This window comes from Callospermophilus lateralis, chromosome 5 (genome assembly GCF_048772815.1).
Source record: "Callospermophilus lateralis isolate mCalLat2 chromosome 5, mCalLat2.hap1, whole genome shotgun sequence".
Lineage (NCBI taxonomy): Eukaryota > Metazoa > Chordata > Mammalia > Rodentia > Sciuridae > Callospermophilus > Callospermophilus lateralis.
Window position 1 is genome coordinate 33,130,840 of NC_135309.1, and position 8,006 is coordinate 33,138,845.

Below are 8,006 nucleotides of genomic sequence, written 5' to 3' on the forward strand. Positions count from 1 at the left end.
GGGGGAATGCTGGCTGGGGATGTAGCTTAATGATAGAGTACCTCTGGGTTCAATCCCCAGTATTGCAAAAAAGAAGAAAAAAGGCTACCCATATTGACAAGATCCACTAATAAATGCTAAAACTAAGGGGAAAACTTTAAGGAGATGCAGATCATTTGCATAAAATATTTCTCCCCAAAATATTATTAGTAGTAGCCATATGTGCCAACAAATTCTGATTCTGTTCCCTTTACAAGAATGTGATTCCTCCCTCCCCTTGAATGTGAGCTTTTAGTAATAGCTTCTCATGAATAGCAAAGAAAAGGGGAAAATACTAACCTGACAGATCACCTCAATCAAATGATCAAGGTTAAATTCAACTAATGATATTATGCACTTATGATACAATGTGACAAAGGGTATATGTTACACCTCTGTAGCACTCTTTCCCCAAAGCCATAAAAATCAGTCAAATCATAGCATCAGACAAACTCAAATGAGATCTTAAGTTCATGAAATCAAGTTCATGAAACAAAACAAACACAGATTAGAGGAAACAAAGGAGAGAAGACTAAATGCAATGTGGCATCTCAACACAGATTGAGAAACTGAAGAGGCTTTTTTATTTAAAAAAAAAAAAAAAAGCCTAAGGATACCAGGCAGAGTGGTTCCAGAGGTTAAGTCAGGAGGATCACAAGTTCTGCAACTTAGTGAGACCCTGTGTAGTTCAATAGTAAAGTGCCCCTGAGTTCAATTCCCAGTACCAAAGAAAAAAGGAAACCCAAATAAAGTCTATCTTTAACAGGATTTTGTTTTTTTGGTTTTTCTGCAGCATTGGGAATTGAACATAGGAACACTTGGCCACTGAGCTACATCCCTAGCCTTTTGTTTTTGTTGTTTTAGGGGAAGGAGGGAGGGAGAATGGGGATTGAACCCAGGGGAGATTTACCATAAGCTATATCCTCAGCCCTTTTGAGACAGGGTCTCACTAAATTGCCCAGGCTGGCCTCAAACTTGTGATCACTGTCCCAAATAGCTGGGATCATAGGCATGTGCCACCAGGCCCTGCTAACAGGATTCTTACCAATGTTAATTTCTATTTTGATAAATGTACCAAGATTATGTTAGATGATAACATTAGAAAAGATTAATAACCAGTACCTAAGACTGCTAATTATCTCAGAATTACTAAATCGGGGAGGAGGGAGTTGAGGGGACACTTCAAGAGTCCACAGCTTAATAATTTGCTATCTTTGAGTATCCCTTCTCTATTTCAAAGTTAAAAACTAGTCACTTAGGTTCATAACTCAGAAAAAAACATTTTGAAAAACACATGAAAAGACAGATTACAGTTAATACTAATGCTTATTCATGAAACCTCTTAAAACATTAGCCTCCCATTTTTTGGATCTCATAGACATCGGTGCACACACCGTAGGAAATCCTAAGAGTAAGCTGAGAAATTTTAATAAAATTTGTCAATTTTATTATATTGACAAAAATTTTAAACCTAGATGTACTTAAAGCATAGCCTACAGGCCTACATCCTACATAAATAGAGGACAGCACAGTCTATAGGCCAGCACAGAGGATGGGAGAAGACTGGAAAAGTAGGTGACACAACATTCACGTTTCAGATTCTATATCCTTTTGGTTACAGCACCCTTTTAAGTACTACATGTGCACAAACTAAATATATTTGGGTTTCACAGCTTCAATTTTCAGCAAAAATATCAGAATACCTACAATGTGAAAGTACTTTCAAAAACATGCAAATCAAGGAGGAACATGAGTTCAAAGCCAGCCTCAGCAACTTAGTGAGACCCTGCCTCAAAATAAAAATTAAAAAGGGCTGTGGATGTGGTGGTTAAGTGCCCCTGGGTTCAATCCCTCATACCAAAAAAAAACTAACCATGCAAATCAGTTGTGGTTGTAGCTCAGTATTAAAAGTTCATGCTTAGATCCTGGGTTCAACCCCTAGCAATAAACTAAAATATGCAAAAGAATAAAATACTCAAAAATACTGTTATATAGTCACTTAATACCCACCAAAAACTATATCCCTACAAAGCAGATATGTGTCCCATCTAAGAAGCCAGATTTTCTCTGAATTGTGTTTACTTTTTATTCAATATCAAAATGGAGCACATATGCTAAAAGGCAATATAAAAAAAACCTGAAGACTTCATTTACTAGGTCACAATCCATGAGGAAAAAAATTATATCGCTTTCTGCTTTTTAACCTAACTTTATACTTCATGTATGAATGATTCTCACTCTTAACCCCATCACCTGGCTTGCAATTCAGTCTTCCCTACTAAGGCCAGATGAAGTTTCCACACTTTAAAACAGAAAGCTGATTTAAGATATAAAAATATAAATGTAGTTAGCTGCCAGTGTGATCAAGAACTACAAGTGGGATTACAGTTGCTGAATCTAAATTTAACTGCAGAGTTTGGAAGGACAGTTACAGGTTTTTCCCACTAACTGTTGCCAAAAGACTAGTGGGGGGAAGGGGTTTTGCTATTATATCCTTTGCAGAGTAATTTTTATCCAAGGCCATCAAAATGCACAATTTAATTAGATGAAGAGTATACAATGCCTACTTAAGGTCTGTAATTTTTAAATATCCAACTAATTCGCAAAATGTAAAAAGATCAAGCAATTTTATTAAATTGACAAAAATTTTAAAAATGGTTTTAATAACAAATTCAGGCTTTTAATTCACTTTTAACATTGATCACATTTTCATCCTAAGAACTATATACAATTATAAAGCTATAAAAATGTAAAATTTTGTGTCCCTCACTTTCCCTGTAAAGTACTAAAACAAGTTATTAAAAAAAAAAAAATCCATGTTAAGTAACAACAAATACTTCACCATAGATCAAGAACAAACATTACCAAAGTCTCCTAATGTTTCTGTAATGGATTGTCAGCTGAAAAGCAAACGGAGTTGAAGAACTGCCTCTTTTCTGCTAGAAACTCGGATTGAAAGGTCTGAACTCCAACAAAACTACCCTAAGGCTGGGGACGTGGCTCAGTATTTGTGTCTGTCTGGCATACTTGAGGCCCTGGGTTTGATTCCCAGGACCATGCACAGAATAACCTATGTCTTGGGTGAGAAGTAAGGGGACAAAGTCTTATACTACTCTATTATCCCAATTTACTTCAATTCACTTTGGGAGGGAGAGTACAGAGGATTGAACCCCAGGGGTCCTATAACTGGAACTACATCTGCACCTCTTTTTAGTTTGAAAGTGTCTCAAAAAAAATTTGCCAAATTTGTGATCCTCCTGCCTCAGTGTTCCTGGCAGCTGGGACTACAAGCATGTGCCTGCCACCAAAGCCAGGTCGTGACAGTAGCAATTTGTGAAATAATCATATAATGTTCATATTCCTGCCCACCTGATAACCATTTGCCTGAAGCCAATAAAAGTACAGGTTTGTTTTTAATATCTGAAGGTGAAATTAATGAAAATTTCCCTCAATTAACTAATGCATAATGTGTTTTCATTCTGATATATTTTGCCTGGAGCAATAATAAAGTTAGATGAACAAACTTCATACTTTAAATGTAAGTGGTTATTTTATTTATTTATTTTAATGAGGTGCTGAGGACTGAACCCAGTCAGTGTCTCACATGTGCTAGGCAAGCGCTCTACCACTGAGCTACAACCCCAGCCTCTAAATGTAAGTCATTATTGTTTTTTAACTTTTAATAAATTATTCAAACTTAAGATAAAATGCAAACTGAATAGGTAACCTATGTATAGAAGGTAGGCTAACCTGAACACACAGAGTGCAAGTTTCAAGTAAAACAATGTTATAATCCAAAGCAATCTGTTATTTATAGTAACACCAGCAAAGGTATAAACTTGTCTGTACAATATTTTGATTCTTTATCTATTGCTACTTTCTGGTAAGAAACAAAAGGTAACTACTTGGTAAATACATTTATAAATACTAAACTACCTGACTTTTTAACTTCTTTACATGGAAGCCAATTTCAAATTAATTCAGAATTGGCCCCAAAACTTTTGTGCTATAAAGTTAATCATGTGAATCTAGAAACATAGGAACACTCACTTTATAAAACCAAGGAGTATACTGTGTTTAAAATAATCTAAAATGACAACTGTACAAGAAAAACAAACTTAAGTTCTTGAAACGTAAGAAAGGGGTCTTTGCATATAGATAGGATTCTAGTAGGATAAATGCAAAAAAAAAAAAAAAAAAAAATTCTGAATGTAGACAGATTTATCCATGAAAGACCCTAAACTGCCCTAAGTATACTTTTCAATAAATCACAATCACTGGTTATTCACCTACAGTGATCCAGTTTATACTCTAAGGGGGCACCTTTCCATTCCAATTTCAAATTTTAGCCCAAGTCTCTGGTGAGATCTGAAATTCATTTTGAACCTCGTTCTCTTTAATTGTAATGATAATCTACAAGATCTTCCTCCACAAAAAAAAAAAAAAACGGAAAAAGACTCAAGGTCTACTATCAGAGTCTAACTTCTGCTGGCGGGAATTTCCCATCACACTGTTATGACTTTCAAATCTGAGCCGGAACACTGTCCATGCTCATTTGCATTTACTCATTCTTTACTTTTTCCAGAAGCTGATCGGTCACATCTATCGACTGTACAAATATGGGTAGGGAAGTAGCCTTTCCTTTGTCATAATCCCACTTCCAACCCAGGTCTCCCTGGAAAGTCCTAGGGCTGGCCTGTACAAATACGCTGCTGCAGTCTTCTCTGCAGTTGGCCTTTAAAAGCTGAGGCTGACCTCAGGGGAAAGTGCTCACGGGGCAAAGGTGCCCAGGGGGCGCACAAAGGTGAAGCAAAGAATAAGCTGGGTTGGAAAGCTCGGAACCCAAAGAACACAGATCCAAATACCTTCCCCTTACCGTCTGAGTGCCTTTGACCAGGTCACTCCACTTCGGTGCCCTAGTCGCGATGAAATGAGAAAAATCGCACCTACCCCATTAGGTCGTTGTGAAAATCACATGAAGTAGTTAACTGGCTCAGCACAGTGCCTGGCACAGTGAGGGATTAGAATCCTAGGTGCTATTGTCACTAACTCTCCAAGCACTCGCTGTTCCCTCAATGCTAACTCCTGTAAAGCCAGAAAGCGGCACTTCTGCTTTGCGGGCCTAAAGAGTTATCACGCTTCAGTATTGTCCCCATTCCTAGATTTAAAAAAAAAAAAAAAAAAAAAACCTCCTGATCCCCGCTGAGCCGTAGCTCGGTGACCAAGCGAGGAAAGACTACCCAGCGCGTGGCGGACAAGGCAGGCGGGAAAAGCTGGCCAGCGGGCCGCGCAAAGCCCCCAGGCCGCGAGATCGCCAAGGGGCCCGGGCGGCGGCAGCTGCTCGCTCCCGCCCCGCGTGGCCGTTGGACGCGGCACGCGCGCGCGGTGGACATGGCCACGCGCTCCAGGCAGCGGGGGTTGGGAAGCCGCCGCGCACTCGTCGTCCGCCGCGCGCGCCGGCGGCCGTTGGGGTGGGGGTGGGGGTATGCGGCTCGCGGGCGCTTCTCTGACTTCTCTTTCACCACCGCTCCAACTGGTCCTCGTCCTTAGGCCGCACTGTCCCGCCCACACCCCAGCGTACCTGCGCGGCTGAGCGGGAGAGGAACAAGCTTTGCCCCACAGCACAGAAGGTGGCAGGAATCCCTCACGCAAGTGCGTCCGCACACACGCGTGCTCCGCCGCCGGTCTATATAACCGTGGTTCAGCCTAACTTGTTGCGGCCAGGTCGGGGTAGCGGAGGACCAATCCCGACTGCGTCCTCTGAGCTCTTCGAATAGCAATTGGGTACTGACTCAGGATGAAGGCGTGGCTCTTGATTGGCTTTGACTCATGCCTATAAGACCGTGAGGATCCTGCTTCCCTATTAGGGATTGGCACTAAGAAAGGCCAATAACTTGAAAGCACACAGGGAGGGAGGGTGGGCACTTCCTTGACCGATATCCAGGATAGCCAATAACTACAGGGGACTGCTCTCATTGGTTAAAATGTCTTCCCCTGGGCGGAGATCCGTTTTCCTTGCAGGAGCGGTTGCTCCACAAGGTGGGACCCGTGTACTTTGGGGAAGTAAACCCCAAGCAACTAGGAGGTGGGCACTGGGGAAGCCAAGAAAGGCCCAGACCAATCACAATGCCGGAAGGAGCTGATTGACACGGGGGCTGGACTGTTCCAACAAGGCAGAGACCCAGCGCGGCCCGGACCCTCTGTGGCGGTTATGAGGCTGAGTCCGGTTTCTGTCCCCTTCCCTTTCTTAACTTCCCTTGGGTCCGGACCCTGAGACTCCTTCTCCCGCCTTTCCGCACAGTCTGGTACCCAAGGATCCAAATGGCAAAGTTTCTGGTTTTTTTTTTTTAATTTATCATCCTTATTACAACTTTTTTCATTTCCGTGCGCTGAGAGTTCTTGCTGGCTCTTACCATTAGTCAGCACTATTGTTGGGCAACTGTTAGAGGAAAGCCAAAGAAAAGAGTAGCTGTGTGTATGCAAGGTCCTGTAAAAAGGTCACACGCGAAAGCTATTGAGTTTGAGCATTTGCATTTCCATCCGGTTGCTTCTTGGCAGGTGCTGCTGCAGGTTGGCCCCATGGTCGATTCCTGGATCTTTCAGTGAAGTTTTGGGGGGTTGTTACTGAAAAAAAAAAAAAAAAAATGGCAGTTTTTATATTCTCCGATCAAGTTTTGGCCTCCATGCAACATCCTGTGCGTCACCACCATTGTCATCCCGTTTTCTTATTGCTGTGGGGTGAGGGGGACTATTTCTTCGTGGCGTTATGCTTTTAAAAGGTAACTTGCCAAGTCCTATGCGGACATCCTAAAGATCGTCCCAACACTTCACGGGTTAAGGAGCCCCAACCCGCTTCTGTCCGGTCTCGGTATTTTGCTGGGCCCTCTGTTGGTCACCAGGAGTATTTTATGTGGAAATAGCTTTGGTTCCCACGTGCTAGACATGGACACGCCCCGGCCCGTTTTCTTTCCAAACATCATCTGACAATGCGGAGGGTCACCGGTTAAGTTTTGCTGCAATTTTTTAAAAATGAAGTGACATGGAGCGTACCTGTTGGCACAAAAGTAGAGGAGGCGCTCCAACCCAGCAGCAACCTGGTGCGACCCGGGCGATGCCCACTGGCGTCCTTCCAGGGACCAGACCCGAGTCCGAAACTCAGGCGGGGAGACCCAGGAGCGACCTGAAAAGTTCCTTTGGCCAGTAAGGCCGCACTTCCGCGTCATTCCGGCTCATTGGGGCATGGAGATCTCCGAGTGTTGGGGTCGGAGTTGGTTGAAATGCAGTGCGGGTCACCCATTCAACAGTCAGACGCTGCGCTGACCCCGGAAACAGGCACCACCGAGTTCTGCAAGCAGAGAGGAAACTGCGCACAGAGACACGCCGCTGAAAGTTAGAGTTAAAGAAACTCCGAGATAGTGCTAGCCATGCCAAGGAACTTGGGCTTTAATCTGAGGGCAATGGGGAACACCTGAAAAGTGGATGGACTAAGAGATTGCAACTTTTTTTTTCTAGATAGTTTCCTGCATGGTTTGTCTCCTCAGTCATAGCCCACAGACTGAGAAGTCGTAGGAATATGCAGGTGCAGACACAAAGCCCAGCTTCATCTCCAACGTTGTGGAAAGGGACTGTACATCATGGGGCAGAGCCCTATGCTCCCCTATGCCACCTGGACAGAGCCCGGGGAGAGTGACCTCCCGGGTTATCCACGTTGGAAGAGATTGCAACTTTTTTCCCCCCCAGAAAACTGTAAAACTTTATTGATAATTTTAGCAATCAAGGTTGTAATATCAAGACTACATGCATGGCTCTAGATTGTCTTCTTTTCAACCCATAATGGCACTTAAATTGCTTCTGGCATTTTAAGGGGTTCTAGATTTGATAGAATTCCATGCTTGGCATCAGAACCATCTCCACCTTGCACTTTTGGCCTCACACAGTTCCTGGAAATCAGCTTCCAGGTCAAGCCCTTGAAGCTCAGATTTCAGATG

At 42.9% G+C, this 8,006-nt stretch overlaps 1 protein-coding gene and 1 non-coding gene across 2 annotated transcripts in view; both read right to left on the reverse strand.

The window, feature by feature from the left end:
• Nucleotides 1–5,691, reverse strand: part of G3bp1 (G3BP stress granule assembly factor 1) — a 38,479-nt gene extending 32,788 nt beyond the window's left edge. Inside the window, exon 1 of the mRNA XM_076856411.2 lies at nucleotides 5,600–5,691. The gene's annotated coding sequence lies outside the window, so the exon portion shown is untranslated. The remainder of the gene's footprint in view (nucleotides 1–5,599) is intronic.
• A 1,838-nt stretch (nucleotides 5,692–7,529) lies between these two features.
• Nucleotides 7,530–7,730, reverse strand: LOC143400555 (small nucleolar RNA SNORA73 family). The gene has a single exon (XR_013091472.1). It is a non-coding gene; the product is annotated as a small nucleolar RNA SNORA73 family (small nucleolar RNA).
• Nucleotides 7,731–8,006: the final 276 nt, after the last annotated feature.